Raw genomic sequence first — 20,477 nt, forward strand, 5'->3', positions numbered from 1 at the left:
GTATTCCAGGTGAGGTCTCACCAGTGCCTTGTATAACGGTACTAAAACCTCCTTATCCCTACTGGAAATACCTCTCCTGATGCATCCCAAGACTGCATTAGCTTTTTTCATGGCCATATCACATTGGCGGCTCATAGTCATCCTATGATCAACCAATACTCCAAGGTCCTTCTCCTGCGTTACTTCTAATTGATGCGTCCCCAGCTTATAACTAAAATTCTTGTTATTAATCCCTAAATGCATGACCTTACACTTCTCACTATTAAATTTCATCCTATTACTATTACTCCAGTTTCCAAGGTCATCCAGATCCTCCTGTAGGATATACCGGTCCTTCTCTAAATTGGCAATACCTCCCAGCTTTGTATCATCCGCAAACTTTATTAGCACATGTCAAGGTTCCTCCCCCACTCTGAACTCTAGGGTACAGATGTGGGGACCTGCATGAAAAACCTCCTAAGCTTATCTTTACCAGCTTAGGTCAAAACTTCCCCAAGGTACAAAATATTCCACCCTTTGTCCTTGCCGCTACCACCACCAAACTAATACTGGTTACTGGGGAAGAGCTGTTTGGACGCGTCTTTCCCCCCAAAATACTTCCCAAAACCTTGCACCCCACTTCCTGGATAAGGTTTGGTAAAAAGCCTCACCAATTTGCATAGGTGACCACAGACCCAAACCCTTGGATCTGAGAACAATGAAAAAGCATTCAGTTTTCTTACAAGAAGACTTTTAATAAAAATAGAAGTAAATAGAAATAAAGAAATCCCCCCCTGTAAAATCAGGATGGTAGATATCTTACAAGGTAATTAGATTAAAAAACATAGAGAACCCCTCCAGGCAAAACCTTAAGTTACAAAAAAGATACACAGACAGAAATAGTTATTCTATTCAGCACAATTCTTTTCTCAGCCATTTAAAGAAATCATAATCTAACACATACCTAGCTAGATTACTTACTAAAAGTTCTAAGACTCCATTCCTGGTCTATCCCTGGCAGAAACCAGCATATAGACAGACACACAGACCCTTTGTTTCTCTCCCTCCTCCCAGCTTTTGAAAGTATCTTGTCTCCTCATTGGTCATTTTGGTCAGGTGCCAGCGAGGTTACCTTTAGCTTCTTAACCCTTTACAAGTGAGAGGAGCTTTCCCCTGGCCAGGAGGGATTTCAAAGGGGTTTACCCTTCCCTTTATATTTATGACAGCACACTCCCACTTTTTGTGCCAAGGTCAGTAATAAAAAGATTAAATAAGATTGGTCCCAAAACTGATCCTTGAGGAACTCCACTGGTAACCTCTCTCCAGCCTGACAGTTCACCTTTCAGTAGGACCCGTTGTAGTCTCCCCTTTAACCAATTCCTTATCCACCTTTCAATTTTCCTGTTGATCCCCATCTTACCCAATTTAACTAATAATTCCCCATGTGGCACCGTAACAAACACCTTACTGAAATCTAGGTAAATTACATCCACTGCATTTCCTTTGTCTAAAAAATCTGTTACTTTCTCAAAGAAGGAGATCAGGTTGGTTTGGCACGATCTACCTTTTGTAAAACCATGTTGTATTTTGTCCCATTTACCATTGACTTCAATGTCCTTAACTACCTTCTCCTTCAAAATTTTTTCCAAGACCTTGCATAATTTTTTTTCTCTTTCTTAAAAATAGGAACTATGTTAGCAATTCTCCAATCATACGGTACAACCCCTGAGTTTACAGATTCATTAAAAATTCTTGCTAATGGGCTTGCAATTTTGTGTGCCAATTCCTTTAATATTCTTGGATGAAGATTATCTGGGCCACCCGATTTAGTCCCATTAAGCTGTTTGAGTTTCGCTTCTACCTCAGATATGGTAATATCTACCTCCATATCCTCATTCCCATTTGTCATGCTACCATTATCCCTAAGATCTTCTTTAGTCTTATTAAAGACTGAGGCAAAGTATTTGTTTAGATATTGGGCCATGCCTAGATTATCCTTGACCTCCACTCCATCCTCAGTGTTTAGCAGTCCCACTTCTTCTTTTTTTGTTTTCTTCTTATTTATATGGCTATAGAACCTTTTACTATTGGTTTTAATTCTCTTGCATCATCAGTGATCTACAACCCATCCTGGACAATGATCCCCCACTTTCACAGGCCTTGGGAGGCAGGCCAGTCCTCGCCCACAGACAACCCGCCAACCTGAAGCATATTCTCACCAGCAATGACACACCGCACCACAGTAACTCTAACTCAGGAACCAATCCATGCAACCAACTTTGATGCCAACTCTGCCCACATATCTACACCAGCGACACCATCACAGGACCTAACCAGATCAGCCACACCATCACCGGTTCATTCACCTCCATAGACACCAATGTAATATACGCGATTATGTGCCAGCAATGCCCCTCTGCTATGTACATCCTCCCTGATTGAACTAACCTCGTTATCCCTAGCCTAATTCTTGCTTCCATATTTATACCTGCCTCTGGAAATTTCCACTACATGCACCTGACAAAGTGAGTATGCACCCACGAAAGCTTATGCTCCAATACATCTGTTAGTCTATAAGGTGCCACAGGACTCTTTGCCGCTTTTATAGAAAGACTGCACATCCAAAACATGCACACTGTCAAATTGCAGTGTGCACACATGTGACTGCTTTGGCTCACATTACCTAACTTAAACATAGATTCCAAAGGCAGCAGGGACCACTGAAATGGAACAGGTGCCGGGGCTCAAGCAATCATTTAATGGTTTAACTGATGTGGCAACCCCAGATGTGCTGGGGCTATATGAACTGCCAAGCCTAGAGGTGCTGGATCTGAGTCCCAACAAGCCCTGGCACAAATTAAGCACTGCCCCTGCCTCCTGTTGCTCAGGAGCTTCTGCTCTGCCTGGGTCCCAGCTGCACCACTTCCCCAACTTCACCCTCTCTTGTCTTTTGCTGCCCTGGGATCCTCTATTTACTCTAGGAGGACCATACATGAAGGCAGGTCTCATTGGCAGAGCAGGTCTGTTCCTTAGCCCTGAGACTCTTGCACAGAACTTTGCCTGAGTGCTACCCTGAAAATCACAGGATCAGAGGAACTTCTCATGACATCACAATAGCTCCTCCTGCAGGCACCAAAATCCTATGACTCACTATCAATTTGTGAGTGTTGGCAACACTGAACGCGGCCTTTCCATGGTTCTCAGAGGAGACTCCCTTTCCCTGCAGTTGGGGGAGCTGCCATTTCATCCCCTCAATCTTCCAATCCTCCACTATCGTCATTACCCCTCTCAGGTCCCTCCTGCCCCCACACCTGCCTGCACCCCATCCCCTTGCAATGCCATAATCTGCTCCTCCAACTTTTCCCATCAATCTTTCATAGCGTCCCTTCTGCTCCTCACAGTCCCTGTGTTCCGTCTAGCCCCTGAAACAGAGTGGCAGAGTGGTGTTTGTGTGTGGGCCTGTGTTCAGTCTCATTGCAGACATTGGGAGGTGGCAGCCAACTTTATTAAGGACAGCTTCACTTCTATATGCAAATGAACTGTAGGCAAATGGTGGCCATCTTAGTGACTTGAGGTCCATTGACAGTAATTGGAGATGGTAGCCATTTTGAACAAGGGAAGATTTGTGAGTAGAAAAAACCATGCCTGTAGCTGTTTCCATCCCTTGACACTGACTTATAGACATTCTAAACATGCTTCAGAGGGACAATATTGGAATCTTATTAGGGTTGGCACCTGTGAGGCACTGAAACTGGCTGGCGTGTGGGAAAGACCTTGTCCCAAGAAAGGTGGGACTAGCCTGAGGGTGGGGCCACTTCCCAGGAGAGGCAGGACCTGTCTCCGGGCAGGGCCACGTCCTAGAACTGGAGGGGAACCATGCTGAGGGCCTCAACTTTCAGAAAATTATACAAGATTTGGAGGGTTTTGGGGACAGGACTTGAGTGCAAATTCCCAATTGGCTAGTGTCTGCCTCTGGCACATGCAAAGCAGGATCTGGGTGCTAGATGGGCAGCTCTGGTGCACATCTAGCTGTGACATGAGTGCACAAATAACCTGAAAAATGACATCTTGTGACTAGCAACCAACAAGGCACTAGAAAAAAACATCCAGGCTTGTCAAAAACAGGTCAGGTGGCAACTCTAATTCTTATGTAGATTCCTATTAAATTCCATGGTGGTTAGGGATTTTTGTACTTCTGCATTCTCTTTCACCAAACTGTCCTCCAGTTCTCTGGCAAAACTGATACAATTTCATGGCCAGGTTAATCAGGATAGTTTCTGTGCTGTCTAATTCTCTGTCTGTATCTTCAGTCCATATGTAATAAGTAAGGCTGTGAGTCTTTCACGGAGGTCACAGAAGTCATGGATTCCGTGACTTCTGTGACCTCCGTGACTTTCTGGAACTTCCATGACTTCCGCAGCGGCTAGTGCGGCTGACCCCAGGGCCGCCCGAGCAGCTGGGGCAGCCTCGGAGCCAGCTCCACCGACCGCTGCTCCAACAGCCCCAGGCAACTGGTCCTGGGCACTGTCAGGGAGCAGCGGTCTGGGAGCAGCAGTGGCGACCCAGGCTGCCCCCGCCCCGAGGAGCAGCAGCAGTGGTGGGGCCCAAGGTTGCTCCTTACCCGGAGCAGTGGCAGCGAGGCTCTGGGCTGCCCCCAACTTGGAGGAGCAACAGTGTCTGCTGGAGCACCCCTCCTCAGCACTGAAGATTTAGGTAGGGGTATTTTTAGTAAAACAGGTCACTGGCCATGACTTTTTGGTTATTGCCCGTGACCCCTCTGTGACTTTTACTAAAAAATACCCATGACAAAATTGTAGCCTTAGTAATAGACCCTTCCAGAGGGACAGCTAGAGACAGGGTCACAACTGGAGGCAGCTTTGAAAGTCAACATTAATTGGATTTTAATTTTTCAAATCCAAAATCAGTGGTGGCTCACATATGTGTTTAATTTTATCAGCCCCCTGAAAGTTGTGTGGGTGCAGGATGAACTATTATGGTTCTTTTCAGCTTTGTATTTTTGAGGGAGGTAGGCAAAACTGGATTAGGTCTTGCAAACTAGGTAGTAGGGATTTTGTTTTGCAAAACTAAAACCCGGGGTGTCTTATAGTCATGTCCCATTTTATCTGAACCCATGAATTTGGGATGGTGGGGTTCAGATAAATGATTTTGGGCTCATCTCTATGCACAACATTCTGTTTCTGATGTAATTATTTGTTATATTACTATAATTAAGCAACTCCTTAATCCCCTCCAAGAAAACTCAGAGAGCTCTGTTGTATGTTTATCCATGATCATTGCCAAGCAATATCCCTATCCTGCCAATAAATCATTCTATTTCTATTGCTGTTAACGATTTCTGGCTTTGTGAAAAGGGCCCTTTTAATATAGGCACTGATGTCCTGCCATTATATCCCACTTTTGGATGAGATAGAAAACAGAGATCTTGACTGCTCATGCTCAGTAAAAATCCCATGGCACTTTTCACAAGAGTAAGGGTTTTAATTCCAGTATCCTGGCCAATTTACAATTTGGATTGTTAGATTGTGCTAGCTCAAATTCTCCTTTCAGTTCCCATTACATGCATTTCACTTGGATTCGCTTCTTGTTCTAAACGGTTGTCGTGTTGCTATGCACTGTTCAACAGCTGCTGTGTTCTGCGCCAGACATGGTTGCATGTCAGTGGTGTTTGTGTATATATATAACTTTTAAAGAACCTGGGGATTAATGGCACCAATAAATATATTTTTATTATTTTGTTAGCACATCTTTTTCTTGGACAGTCTTTCATTTTCATGTTACAGTATGTTCAGCATAGAAAAACTGTTCTGTTTTTTTTAAAGGGGGCAGGGGCACATGCACATTTTACCTTCTGGAGTGACAGTTGGCACAGCACTGGATTGTTTTTTTAATACTTCATTTTCTTCCTTGAGCTTTTTCTCTCAAAACATAGTAATAGCAAGGATACACTATCTCTTGTTTTACAGGGAGAAGCCTTTAGAAATGCAACAGAGAAAGATAGCTAAGTGCAAAATCAGTGGGGACTCAAGAGAGCAATGGTTTAAGCACCATGTATTGAAATAAAGTGATGTTTTGATGAAAAGGTAGAGAAATCATGTATAACGAAGGTTTTGTTTTCGTACCTAATGGATAAATCCTAGGCTCTGTCAAGGAAACTACGAAGCACATTTGACCTTCTAAGTCTCAAATGACTGACAGCTAGACAAAACACTGACAATTAATTAATTATGTTCAGGACAGAGATTTTAGGCCTGGGCAATGTAATACATGATGTCATCAACAAATTCCTATTTTTAGCTGTGGGGCAATGTAGCATCCTTGAACCCAAGCTTTGGATTTGTAAAATAGCCAGGAGGTTAAAAAACAAAAGCAAAACAGAGAAGAAAGAGTAGGCATCTTTAGTGAATCTTGAACACTCATTCTTCCAGAGAAAAATAGCTTAAAATTAGCCAAGGTTTGTTGCGACTGAAAGTTGCTACCATATATTGTACCTTGGTGAGTCCTGTGAAATTGTTGGGGATCCCACTCCAGATTGATATTCACATGAGAAAATGCCACCATTACAGTGTGTACTTTTGCAACTTCGGCAAAGATGCCAAAGGTTGAACTGGCCTGGGAACTGAATGACATTCTCCTTCACATAAGTCCAGGTCAGGTCTGAGGGATAGTAGTAGGTGAATATGGGAAGCTTGAACTCTTACAGTTCATGTCACACCTGTTCAGTAGATAGACAACTTTTGTCTCCTAGGTTCAGCACCTTTCATGATAACACACACACATGAAGTATGAGAGAGTGAGCGAGAAAGATCTCTGGAGGACTGTCTAAATTATGGCATCTTCTCTGGGCTTCTCCAAGGGTGTCAGCTCTGTCCAGAGCCTCTACACCATTGTGTGCTGTGGCCCCATATATGGCATATCCCTCCCACCTCAGCTTTTGCCTCCTGCATACACCCTGTGATGGGGCTTGCAAGATGGTGCTTGGAAAGCAGTCTTAAAGCAGTCTTCTGCAGTGCCTGTACCAGGGGAATTCTTTCCTAGTGGATATGGGGCTCTTAAGGTCCCTTTTTCATAGATTAAGAGGCCAGAAGGGACCATTGTGCTTATTTAGTCTAACTTCCTATATAACATAGGCCATAGAACTTCCTGAATTAATTACTGTTAGAACTACAACATATCTTTTAGAAAATCTTCCTATCTTGATTTAAAAATTGCCGGTGATGGAGAATCTGCCACAGTCCTTGGTAAATTAATTTTGCACCTTATTTCTACTATGACATTGCCTAGCATCAACTTCCTGCCATTGGATCTTGGTATACCTTTGTTATCAAATTTCTCTTCTCCTTATAGGTACTTATAGACTGTGATCAAATCATCCTTAACATTCTTGTTGTTAAGTTTAAGAGAGAGATCTCCTTGTGTCTTTCAGTATAAAGCATGTTTTCCAGTTGTTTAATCATTCTCATGGGTCTTCTCTGAACCCTCTCCAATTTATTCACTGTCTTTCTTGTATTGTGGACACCAGAACTGGACCCAGTCATAGGAGCCAACTTTTCCCGGCGCCAGTGAGCGCTCGTGCTCCCCTGGCCCCGCCCCAACTCCACCCCTTCTCCCCCATTCCAATGCCTTCCCCAAAATCCCCGCCCCAACTCCATCCCATCCCTGCCCATATTGGACCCCTTCCCCAAATCCCTGCCCTGGCCCCGCCTCTACCCCGAGCGTGCCGCTTTCCCCCTCTTCCCCTCTCCCTCCCAGCGTTTGCCACATGAAACAGCTGGGAGCAAGGGGGAGAAGCGGAGCCGTGATGCGCTCAGGGGAGGAGGCGGAGGTGGAGGTGAGCTGGGGCGGGGCGGGGAGCTGCTGGTGGGTGCAGAGCACCCACCAATTTTTCCCCAAGGTGCTCCAGCCCCAGAGCACCCACAGAGTTGGCACCTATGGACCCAGTAGTCCAGTAGTGGTCACACAAGAGCCAAATAAAGAAGTAACATAATCTGTCTACTCCTGCTCAATATTCTCTTGTTTATACATCCAAGGATTGTATTAGACATTTTAGCCACAGTGTCCCACTGGGAGCTTAGGTTTCACTGGTTATCAACTATGATCGCCAAGTCTTTTTCAAAGTTAATGCTTGTCATGATAGAGTGCCCAGTTCTTAAATATGGCCTGCAATCTTTGATTCTAGATGTATGACTTTACATTTGGATATATTAAAACACATATTGCGCACAGCTTACCAAGTGATCTAGATTGCTCTGTATCAGTGACCTGTCCTCTTCAACTTGTTCCTTCCCAGTTAGAACACTTATTCTCTCTGGCCTTTACATTTGATATAAAGAAGCCGGTGGGAGTGAAAATCTTACTACAGGTATAGTATCACCAGAATCATATATAGAGCAAGACTATTACCGTCCTGCTTTGCGACATGATGCCATAGCATATAGATCCTAAAATCATATCGTCATTTTGTTGTAGCTGTGATCACATTTATCACATTGCAAACACATCATTAATTTCTTATTTGCTTTATCATGATGTATCTTTCGGTGTTTCTGCTTACAAAGTTTCCTTCTTACTCCACCCATTAAGTATATATGTTTAAGATGATTTTTCCCTTGATGTATTAGCTTGTGTAGGAAAGTGGAAGGCTGAGGTCATAGTTTCAGTACTGGTGTTTATGTAAGGTAGAGTGATGTTCACATACTGAAAAACACATTTAAAACAGTGTTAAATAGAGAGTTTTGCTCAACAGGAAAGTTCAAATAGGAGGTATTGTTCCAAACGAGGCTGTTGGGCCAGTTGTTCATTATGTTCATTAGCAGTGCCATTCTGAAAAGTAATAGAGTGGGTTAGGACAGGGAACACTGACAGAGAAAGAAGAAAAAACAAGGGAGATATAGGAATGGGTGAAAGTACGCGGAGATGACTGGGGGACCTTTCCCCTTAATTGAGTAAACTGTTGGGCAGTAAGAAGTACAATCCAAAGGAAGTTTAAGACCAACTGAAGTGCAGAAGAGCTTTTCCCAGGGAAGTTAAAGCTGTACAAAGAGAAGATATTGTTAGTGACCATTTCAGTTTTAATGCTGTAGAGTTCTGTTTAGCTTCTTGAGAGAATGTTTCTGTACCTGTACATTTCTTCCAACCTGCTCATCTATTCAGAATTCAAAAGCTGCGTTTTTCCAAGTTCAATCTTATTTTATTTTCTACTTACATTCACAGTTTTTAAAGGGCCCCTGATATTATTTCTCTGTTTTTCCTGGGATTTACTGCTCCTCTCAATTTAGCTTATTCCGCAATTGTCATTGATGTGCTATTTATTTCCTCTCCCAGATAGTAAATAAGTTATTAAATAACCTGCACCTCACCCAACTCAATATACTGTCATTTAGGATGCATGTTAGTCAGTTTGAGATATACATGGCAATGTTTTTATTCAAGCCAAAATGAACAATTTAATTCAATTATTTTTTGTTACATTTTCAGTTTAGACTTTGTGAGGCAGAATCTCAAAGGCTGTAATAGGATTTGTGACAGGAGTGGAGCAGCTTTACCCTCAAGATACTGTGTTTTTAAGGTGTCAGTAGTCTCTGGAGTCCTTGCAGCCTTTCACCCTCCTCTCTGAGCCTATGCACTTCTCCCAAGTGCCATTGCCCCTTTAATTAAGGGTCTATAAACCCAGGCCTCCCACTTGCCAGTACATTGCAATACCTCCAAATCACAAAGCAGGGGTGCTATATGACAAAGCAAGTTATATTTTTACTCTCCTTCAACTGTTCTTTTTCTTTTTGTCTACATCATTAGTTCTTCACCTATTTCTCTTCTTCCCTTTTCTCCTTTGTCCCTAGTTAGCCAGCAGAGAACATAAGCATGTGCTTAAATTTTAAATGAATGGTAAACTTCAGTGGATTTAATAATATGGTTGAAGTTAAACACATACCTAAGTGCTTTGCTGGGCCAGGGCCCTCGTTCCATCTTGTTGCTTTTTCATTACCACTCTTACTCTTTTATCTTGCTTTTTACTTCCCTCTCTTCTCTTCACTTTATACTTTTTTTCTTCATCCTGTCGACAAGTTCCACATTGCTTTCTCATATACTTTCCCTGCTTGGCTCTCTTCCTCCCCTACCCTCCCTTTTCAATCTCTTTCCCTCCTCCTACTTCTCCTCCTCCCTTCTCCTTTTCTTTCCCTACAATATTTTTGACCCTGAAGCATGAGTTACACAAGCCGACTTTATGCTATCAAGGTTACTATTCTTGGCGATGGGTTCATCCACAGTGTCTGACGATAGCATTAGAAAGAAGTCTCTTGTATTGCAAAAGGGACTGCACTTTGTAATGATAGTGACATCAAAGAGCCTCAAAACCACAAAGTTACAAACAGCTATGAAATGTTTCTTTTTAAAGTCTAACTCCTGGGTTAATGATAGCAGAAGTAAGACAGCTGTGCAGGTGCACTAATTACATTACTAGCAGGGGAAAAAAAGCTGGAGGTTACACTAAAAAGAGAGATCTGTTTTCTCCCACTTTGTAAAAAATATTGGTCTTGCAGTACTGGAAAAGCAGATTGTGAGACACTGAGAAATATACCATGGAAATGGAAGCGAAATGTAAAATGTAAGGGAATAGCTGTTCTGCTTTGTCAAGGTTTATGGGCTCTTGCAAAATCACTGAAACTCATGCACTTGAAGCCATGAACCTTACTCCCTTCTTTGTACATCAGAGCACTGATGTTACCTCCTACTTTGTGACAGCTGCTTGCTCTATGCCTGTTTCTTTTTTTAAGAGATAGTATCTGAAAACTCAAATAACTCAAATTTGCTCTTCAAGGCTTTTTGTGCGGGACTTGAAGAATAAATGTTCCTTTTCTCTTGGAATGACTGTTATATTTCAATTGCAAACTAAAACGTACACCTATAAATTGCCAACTAACTTCACAGAATGTTAGCATATTCTGGGAAGCATCAATAAAATAAAATGCTTTTAGAAGAATTTGTAGAGTTCATTTCAGCACCTCTGTTCACTTTTTCTTGGTAACCAGAAGAGGAAAATTTGATTTTATAACCTATTTACAATAGGGTATTTGAACCAAAATCTTCATTGTCTTAAACTGATACAAATGGTTCAGGTTGTTGGGAAAATAAAGCTTTTTCCTTGCTCTTTGACTCATTTAATCTGCATCACTTTATCATGTAATGGGCACACAGCTCATTTGCTGGGGCTGCCCCTGAGCTGCAGATTTTGGATCAGGTTTCCCAGAAACCAAGCAGGGTTCTGACAGAATCCTGCCTGCAATTCGATGAAGGTTGTCACCCTGAGACAATGTTGTGAAACATTTTGGGTTTGATTAATCAGTATTTTCTGCCAGAAAAATCTCCAGCCAACTCTAGCCACACTAACCATTCTGAACTGGCATATGGCTTCCACTGTGTCCACAGAGCACTGGTTGCCTTACAGTGATTCAGATAGGATGGCTGTTGTTTTACAGTTATCATTTTCTCAGCAACCAATCTTCCCAGAGGCTGAGCACTAGCAAAGATGCTACCTGCACTGAGAGAGCTTCTCTCACTGGCATAGGTACTTCCCCTCCCTGAGAAGCCCTCCAGTTGACATAGCGCTGTCTACACCAGAGTTAGGTCAGTATAACTACATTGCTCTGAGGTATGGATTTTTCACACCCCTAAGTGATGTAAGTTAAACTGACATAAGTTTGTAGTGTAGATCAGGGCTGGGAGATCTTGCTTTGCCTTCCTTCCTTATTCCTCCTTGGTCCTTTTCATATTCTCCCTACCTATTCCCCTCTCTTTCACCACACACGTTAGCCTCTGAAATGCCCTCCTGCTGTCATTCTGCAGCTTCTCCGCTGGTGACACAACTGTGCATTACTCACTGAGACCTTAATCGCTGCTCCTTCTTATCCCCCTGTAGTATCTCCCTCCCCTATGTCCAAGCTTCTCCATGTATGCTGCTCTCCTGCTCCTTCCTGGGATGCCCTCAGTCTGCATGTGCATTGGGTCCTACTGCTGTCAATGAGAGACTGTGTGATAATTATTCCTGAGACCCACAGCTACCAGCTCTGTTACCTCTGCAGCAGAAGCAGCACATTCCTGGAGGGGACGGGGGGGAGCATAACTGCATACTTCTACATTTCACAACAAATGTTAAAGAAATATGTAAATTCTTCGAGTGCTTGCACATAACCATTATACTAGGTGTGTATGTGTCTTGTGCACCAGTGCCAGAGAGCTTTCCCTAGTGGTACCCATGGGGCAGCCACACCAGTGCCTTGGTATGCCTCATGCTCTGAGCCAAGGATATAAAGGGCAGAGTCACCCATCCTTCAGTTCTTTTATAGCATCCATTGTTGGTAGTTGATGTGAGCTGTCAGCGTATTGCTTCTGTGAACATGCCTTTATAGTGAGTTGTCTATCTAGTAATAGTGATACTCACTTGGAGCTCCTTGGACTTCTTCCCCCCCCCATTATTCCTGTTATTAATAGTTAGTGGGTTGAGTACTGGGGATCCTATGCCAAGGTCCCCTGGTTTCAAGTTCTGCTCTTGGTGTCACAAACTGAAGCCCTTGAGTGATCCTCATGCTTGCTGTTTTGAAGTGCTTGGGTAAGGATCACATCAGGGACAAGTATTTGATTTGCCAGGGCTTCAAGATGAGAATTAACAGGCAAAGAGAAGAGTGTCTCGGGTACATCCTCGTGGAGACCACTCTTCACCCAGCATTGGCGTCTGCTTGGTTGGAACAAGAGCGTTTCTTGATCACTCCTGCCTGAAATGCTCCCCTCGCCTGGCCTGAGGACAAAGACAGAAGGAGAACCCCCTCGTCAGAGCAGTCCTGAAAGAGGCACCCTCAGCCTCCAAAGCCTCAGCTTCGACATCAAAATACTAGGTATGGGATTCCTCAACCGAAGGGACTAGCTACTCTGGTATCAAAGGTAGACTGTGCCCTTTGGCCCATTGCCCCCCAGTACCGCATTGTAGTGGCTCTCTGAGAGCAGAGCTGTTGACTCTGGTTTCCATTCTGGGACTGTTGAGGCTGACTACTTCCTTGGCGCAAACAGTGAGCTGTCACCACTGCTCACAGTGAGGTAAAGGCCCTTTACAGTACCAACCACCCTGAAGGCCTACATAGTCACAAAAGATCTGCTGAGCCTTTTGGTACCACCCTCACTGATCATTCAGCCTGACAGTGTCCTTCTGGGACTGTTGCATGTGGTGCACACATTGGCTTCCATAATGGGGTTTGTTATGGCACCAGCAACCTCAGGTCTGGCACTGCTTCCATCAATCACCTTGATGCCAGCTCAGAGACCACTGGTAAGTGCTCCACCTCAGAACATGGTACTGATAGCAACCCATGTTGCTGCTTGTACTGTAGGCCTGTCATAGATTATAGTTCTGGTTTCTGATGCTGCTGGCTGATACTGCTCTACCTTGGCAGTTGGGGAGTTCTCATACTCCTCAGAGTTTGAAGTGGGCTCCTCCATATTCACTTTCAGGGAATCCAGGGCTTTCTCCGGGATTTCTGCTCTCATAGAAGTTATCCTGACAAAAGCAGATCAAAGGAATGGATTGCCTGGTCTCGGCACAGTTGCCTTCTGGTACCATACCATCATAGGCCCTACTGGGCAATGAATCAGCAATGAAAGTTAAGTGCTGTTCTCAGGCTAGTGCCAAGGTACCTGTGCAGCCCTCGGTACTTTAACATATATCCTGTTCTGCAAAATCACGTGTTACTGTAAGAGCGAGGCGACCATTCAGGTTCTGCTCCGGTAAGTATATCCAAACTTATCTAAACCTCTTCAGTCTATAAACATTGGGCTGGATATCTCACTCCAACAGTTCTTCTTGTGGCCTTTCTGAGCACTACCTGCTTGCAGTGGGGGTGGAAATAGTGAGAAAAGAGTCTTTAGGCTGGATGTTCCTTGGGGAAGTGTATGTCTCTTCTTTTGTACCTTGTACAGGACAAAGCCTGCAGAAAGCACTTACCAGATAATAAACAACAATATTGCAGTGCCTGTGCACTATGCAGTCTGTCATAGCAACATGGAAGTAAAGCCATATAAAAAAAATGAAATATAAAGAAAAGCCAACTTTCTGTCCCCTCAAAAAGTAGGTTGGATTTCTATCGATAGGAGTTCTTCAACAAGTGGAATTTTTGATGCGGGCTGGGGAAAGGACCTTGTATTTTATCTGAACTGATTCATCCAGCTTTATGAAATTTATCACTTGCAAAGGTGATTGGAGATTTTATGATTTTGTGTGAAAAATAGTGTGTCTTAGTGTTATAAAATCAACAAAAGGGAGGCTCAAACCACCATTGTGTTTCCCTGCCCTGTAAGCAACATTGGAAAACTAAAAATAATGAGATTGGGGACAGGGAAGAAATGAGTATACACCAATTCAATGCACAGAAGTGAAATGAAGTGGAAAAATAGTACGTATCAAGAAACAAAATGTGGCTGGTTGTGTGTTTGTGAAGTGAGCACTGTATTGCTGGAGGGCAAAAGATGGTGTGGCTGAGGCGTAGGACTCAGAATTGGGTAACTGGAAAGGTCACAATAACTTCCAATGATTTCCTTACTCCTACCCTGTAATGGACACTTCAGTATTCCTGCTGCATTATCTTTGACTCTATTCTCAACTCCTTGTGTGACTCCAGGAAAATCACTTAACCTTTCTGTGCCTCAGTTTCCCCATCTTTAGAACAGGGATAGTGCCTCACAGATGTGTTTTGAGGCTTAATTTGTTCATATTCTGTGGGCTGGGTATGCCCCAAGGATTTGGTACCCTTATCTTTTACAATATGAATGGTTTATTTTTCTTTAAAGAGATGCTTGCTTTTTAAAAGCTTTCAGATTGTGTTTGAAGAACAACTTATTTATATTGTATTGCTCTTTCCCAAACTCCTGCACCACATTATATATGAGGTGAAGATTTCTATTTTAGATCCTACTCATCTCCTTTTTCTTTCTTACCTCCTGCTGTCCTGTCAGCTCTTTGGATCCCCTTTGCAACATCCTCTACTGGTAGCGAGACAGTGACTGTTTCTTCAACCTTGCTGTTACTGAAACAGAAATGAGAGCACACTTGACAAAGCAAAACCACTTCAATTTTTCTTGCATTTCCCTAAGTATCAATAGGGGATTGTCCTTTAGTCTTGTGCATCATGGAGATTTATAGAGCCTCCCTCTGCCCTTTGAGTAGCTATTATTGCACCCTAATGAGTGCCAGGAAATTGAATAGAAATACAGTCTTCTATGTGCAGTAGGATCTGTGAAGTAGCCTCTGGGCTTCATTATCCAGAGCCTTAACTACGTTCTGCTTACGATTAGATATAATTGATTCCAACTATAAAGAAAGCATTTTGCATCTACAGGAACGTCATGATAATAGTCACACTGAAGACTCATCTTGGTCTACTTTCCTCTACTTATCTTCTGCTACAGTTTCTTAACTTAGGAGGGCAGGGGATGCTATAGCTTCAAGGACTGTAACAAGTGTGGAGTTAGTAGTTGTCATTTAAGATTCACAGAAATTGTCCTATTGCTTTTTATCTCTGACTGGGCTTCTGGGATTTCTGGGAAAGTCTCTCTCTCTCTCTAAGTAATTCTTGTGGTTGACTCCCTGTGTGAGCGAGTGTGCGTGCATTCGTCCTCCATCTCTCTCTCTGACACATAGAAAGAGAGAAATATTAAAATTCACCTGTCAGGCAGGTAATAAATAATGTGATTAATTACATAAAAATGTTTCTAAGTTCTATCTGAGCCGGAACAGATGTATATATTGAAACTCGTTGACTAATCTAGGCTAAGCTGATCATTGAGCATGAAGGTTATTGAGAATATCCTTCATATAGTCCAACTACATTGTATACACAGATTCATTTATATTAATCTTCTTGTTCTGGCAGAGAGAAGTAGCAGAGAGACAGAGACAGAGTGTGAGTCTGCTGAGGCCAGGCAGTACTTCTTGCAGAGGAGGATTTTCAGTGTAGAATGAAATGAGATTACAACTTGTATTTCCCAAATACAACCCACATACCTGGATTTTGTTTTTCACAGTTAGGAATTTTGAAGCATTAATTCTGCCTCATCTTCAGGAAGGAAGTTTTATACTATTAAAATCTTGTGCAAGATAATACATTATTTGAATTACATGGATACAAAGGCAATTACAGTGGTCAAAAGCTTGTTATGTTATTCCCTCCCTCGCTAATCATTCAGTACAGTATGAATGGAGAGGGGAGTGCATGGTGCTAATCAGTTTCTCCTAAACAGATAATATTGTGTACATGAATGCCCTTATAGCCTAAGCGCAAAGAAGACACCAGCAAATGCAAAGAGAGCATCACAAGTATGTTTTTGTTTGCCTGTAACACACTCGAATGAATGAATCATTGATTAGCCAAATGGGTTGTGAGTGGTATGCCCTTTGGTCAAGGTTTTTTAACCACTGAAATGTTTCCCCAAGGTGGATATTTCAGATTCTTCACACCAGCACAAACTAAATCTTTGACTTGAGATTTGAATTGCCTTTTAATGATAATTTTTTAGTACATTTTGTAACCCTCTGCATCATGATTCTAGTAGCCTTTCTGTAGTTCAGTTATATAGTGTTCCAGTTGCAAGAGAGAAGCAGTAAAAATGATATAATATCATCTCATTGCCAATCTAGAATAAAATGCAGATATGCCACATAAATGCAATATTACACACACAAGTGCACATGCACATATCACACTGACACTACATAATGTACCTCTCTCACACTCTCTCTCTCACACACACACACACACTTTTGCAGTGTTGAAATTTGTTTGGAGAAGAATCTTGCAAACCCTAAAGATCTTCCACATTCACAGGAATAACTTCCCAGAAGTGAAGGGCTTTGGAGGATGGAACCTAATTTTCTTTTTTACATAATTAAAGGAAAACAAGTTTTAGGTTCTGAATTTTTAAAAAAAACAAACACCCTAATTTTTACTTCTCATAATGAGTCCTACTTTGCCTAAAAATGAATGAATCACAGCCCAGAAACCCATGTCTATGTGCAAAATGTCAGCCTTAGGTTGGTGCAGGAAAACTAAGATTCTGAACCTGCAATCAGAACCATACAGGCCACTTGAAAACACTGGGGCTTTGCATGTGTGCAAGGCTCATCTGGCCTCATTCTCACTGCAGGACCAAAACAGACAGTTACCGGTACAGTTACTGTGAGAATCATACTCAGTGTCCTCATCTGTGCCTATAAACTGTCAGTCATAACTTTTTTCACATTGATGTTTGTATATAATTTCTTTAAAAAAAAGAAAACAAAATAAACACAGAAGAAGAAAAAGTACTTGTGCAATTGTTTTAATGTATGTGCTTGAATGTATGTGGTGATCACATGGACAAACGCTTTATGGATCCACTGGAGAGTGTCACAGAGCCTATTACTTCAGCTCTCTGCCTGGAGAAGTGGCTGTTGAGGGGCTTTGCTGCTGATCCATCTCCTGAGGCTGGGGAGGTTTACTCTTCTGGTCCCAATAGAAATGATGAGTGTCCACCCCGGATACTCAGATTGAATGTTGAAAACAGGGTTTGTATCAAATTCTGATCTCAGATGCATGTGTGGGTCTCCCAGTGGATACAGTTAATGCTAGTCAAGTGCATTCAGTGGTAGAATTTAGCCTTCTATGTATAGCATGAAAATTCTTTCCCAAGAATGTTTTTGTTAGCCTATCAGATGTAACATATAACATCTGTTTATTACTCACCCAACAATTTTCTGTTAAGAGGCAGCTTTTACTATCTACCGGATTTGCTAAAAGCAAGTATCTTCAATTATCAGTAATCATGTGCATCTGCACATAGTATGAATGCAGCACTTTTCTGAGGAATTGAATCTCTTCACATCTTTGCATTTCATGTTGAAAAGATATTTTTTCTCTTGATTTACCCTGGGAGAGCAAAGGGAAACTAAACAGCATGTGCTGAAATGAAGAATTCCTGGTGTTTGTTGATGTTTTACCACTGATAGTCAAGAAGAAGTTTTGAAAATGTTCCCAAAACACAGGCAGAAAGAGTAGTGGCTTTACTATGGCTATGATCCCTTAAACACTGCTTACCTTCCTCTTATCTCCCAATATTTATTTTCTGTGGCTTTGTGTGACAATAAGGAATGGATTTTTACAAAAATATTTACACCTACATATTGGTAAATATCACAACAATTCCTATTGTGTTAACAATGTCTACTGGCACAAATTCTCGCATGTTACCTGGAAAACAATATGTTTTCTCAATCTATGTTAAAATATGAAATCAAATTGATATGAAACGAGATTAATAAGAAATCAAATTGCATAAAGTGTGCATTAAATTGATATGACATTAAATTGCATTAAAAGTATACATAGATATGAATCGGTATCTGCAGCGCTGCAGGGCTCTTCCGGGAACCGCAGTTGCGAAAGCAGCAGCCTGCTGGGCTGCCACTCCCATGAGCCAGTGCCCTGCACTGGCAGCTCCTCCAGCATGGCTGTACTGCCCCCAGCCCCAGCCCTACCCATTGCACTAACATGACCAGGGACAGCTGCCGATGAGCCTGGTACCTGCCCCAGTGGATGGGGCTGAGGGTGGGAGCTGTCAGTGCGGGGTGCTGGCTCCTGGGAGTGGCGGCCCTCCAGGCTGCTGCTTTTGCTGCTTCGGTTTCCACTAGAGCCCTGCAGCTCTGCAGATACCTATTTATATCTGCAGATATCCGCATCAGTGGATATAAATTTTGTATCCGCGCAGGGCTCTAATATTGGTTGCAGCTGTGAGCACTCAGCACTTCTGCAAATCAGATGCCACGGTCTCAGATTGGGCACACAAAAAACAAGGAACACGCAATTAGTTAACACGTGAAAAATTTCATTTAAGTAACTCATCTGGCATCTCACAGGAACTCTGTGACAGAGGCAGGTATAGAATCTAATTTTCCAGGGCAGCTTTGATTTTTCTTGACCATGAGACCCTCCTTTCTCTTCCTGCAATTTGCTGCCTCATTCTCTACATACCTTCTAATTTGTGAAACAGATGAGGCAGGAGTCAAAGAGACACCAGCCTCTTTTAGTACACAATCTTGATTCATTCCCAGAGCAGGTCAATCCGGTGCACTGAATGAGGCTGGGGTCCTGTGGAAAAAATAATATGTGATCATGTAATGAAAGACTGTAATGCATATGCACAAAGGGGCTGAATTAAGGAGTATCAAGAGATTAAATTACTTCTATATTTGGCACGTGTGCAACCACTACTGGAATACTGTTCCAGTTCTGGTGTTCACAATACCAGAGGATGTTGATAAATGGGAGAGTGTTCAGAGAAGAGCCACAAGAATGACTGAAGGTTTGGAATACATGACTTATAGTGATAGACTCCAGGAGCTCAATCTGTTAAGTTTAACAAAGACAAAGTTAAGGGGTTACTTGATCACAGTCTCTAAGTACCTATGTGGGGAACAAAACTTCGATAATGGGGGTTCTTCACTGTAGCAGGGAAAGATATAGCAAGATCCAAGAGCTGGAAGTTGAGGCTAGACAAAAGATTAGAAATAAAGTACAAAATTTTAACAGTGAGGATAATTAATCATTGGAACAATTTATCTCAGCCTGTGGTGGATCCTCCATCACTGGCAATTTTAAAATAAAAATGGAATGTTTTCCTAAAAGATATGCTGTAGGTCAGATAGAAATTAATTCAGGGAAGTTCTGTGGTATGTGTTATGCGGGAAGTCAATCTAGCCAATTACAATGGTCCCTTCTAGCCTTTGAATCTATAAGTTTGCACAAGCAACCTTAGTTCTGGCATTTCCTAAATTATGAATGTTTGGCTTTGTAACTTTAATAATGTTCTTTTAAAATAGGATTTTTGTGTATAGTTTCCTATATTAAAAAAAACAGACATTCCATCATGTAGCATCATACCGACATCCATATGGTTCATCGGCAGGGTTGGAACATTAAATTCACTGCATAGACCTCTGGCACTTGAGCTAATGGAATAACTCATGGCAGTAGTAGTTTATCCTCTATGCAGGCCAGCACCAGATGGGAATGAGACACACACTTTGCCAGTGGGTTTCACAAAGATTTGCTGATAGCAGAGGAATGGTGAGACTCAGGAATCTAGGTTTCCATTCTAGGCTGTGGAGGGGAGAGTGATCTAGTGGGCACACACTTTTGTGCCCATTTTCCCCAAGCTTGATGCTTTCATCCTGTCTCCTCCAAACAGTCCCTGTCCCAGTCTGGTCTCTTCCCTACTCCTCTATGCTTCCTGGGCCACTTCCTGGGCCCCCCACTCTGCCCACCGCATTCAGGGGACAGGAAGAAGAGGCTCCTTTATCTCAGTTCCAGTGCTAAGCTCTAGTCCACAGCAGCCCTGGTCTGGAATAGCTGGGAGTAGCCATCACAGGGGAAAGTCCAGCTTCGTTCATGTAGCTGTGGGCTCGA

At 42.5% G+C, this 20,477-nt stretch overlaps 1 protein-coding gene and 1 long non-coding RNA gene across 5 annotated transcripts in view; one reads left to right on the forward strand and one right to left on the reverse strand.

Moving 5' to 3' along the window:
* ESR1 (estrogen receptor 1) overlaps positions 1–20,477 on the forward strand; it is a 285,291-nt gene that overhangs the window by 42,098 nt on the left and 222,716 nt on the right. The gene's annotated exons all lie outside the window — the stretch shown is intronic.
* Positions 1–20,477, reverse strand: part of LOC311518274 — a 51,282-nt gene that overhangs the window by 24,528 nt on the left and 6,277 nt on the right. The window contains exons 2-4 of one of the 4 annotated variants that reach the window (XR_014710941.1): positions 19,044–19,160; positions 14,977–15,065; positions 8,726–8,820 (exon numbers count right to left, since the gene is read on the reverse strand). This is a non-coding gene — a long non-coding RNA (uncharacterized lncRNA). Of the gene's footprint in view, positions 1–8,725; positions 8,821–9,928; positions 10,403–12,671; positions 12,791–14,976; positions 15,066–19,043; positions 19,161–20,477 lie in introns of those variants that run through there. The other 3 variants (XR_014710942.1, XR_014710940.1, XR_014710939.1) reach the window with 3 other exon arrangements.

Source organism: Lepidochelys olivacea (assembly GCF_965140295.1).
Source record: "Lepidochelys olivacea isolate rLepOli2 genome assembly, chromosome: 3".
NCBI lineage: Eukaryota > Metazoa > Chordata > Testudines > Cheloniidae > Lepidochelys > Lepidochelys olivacea.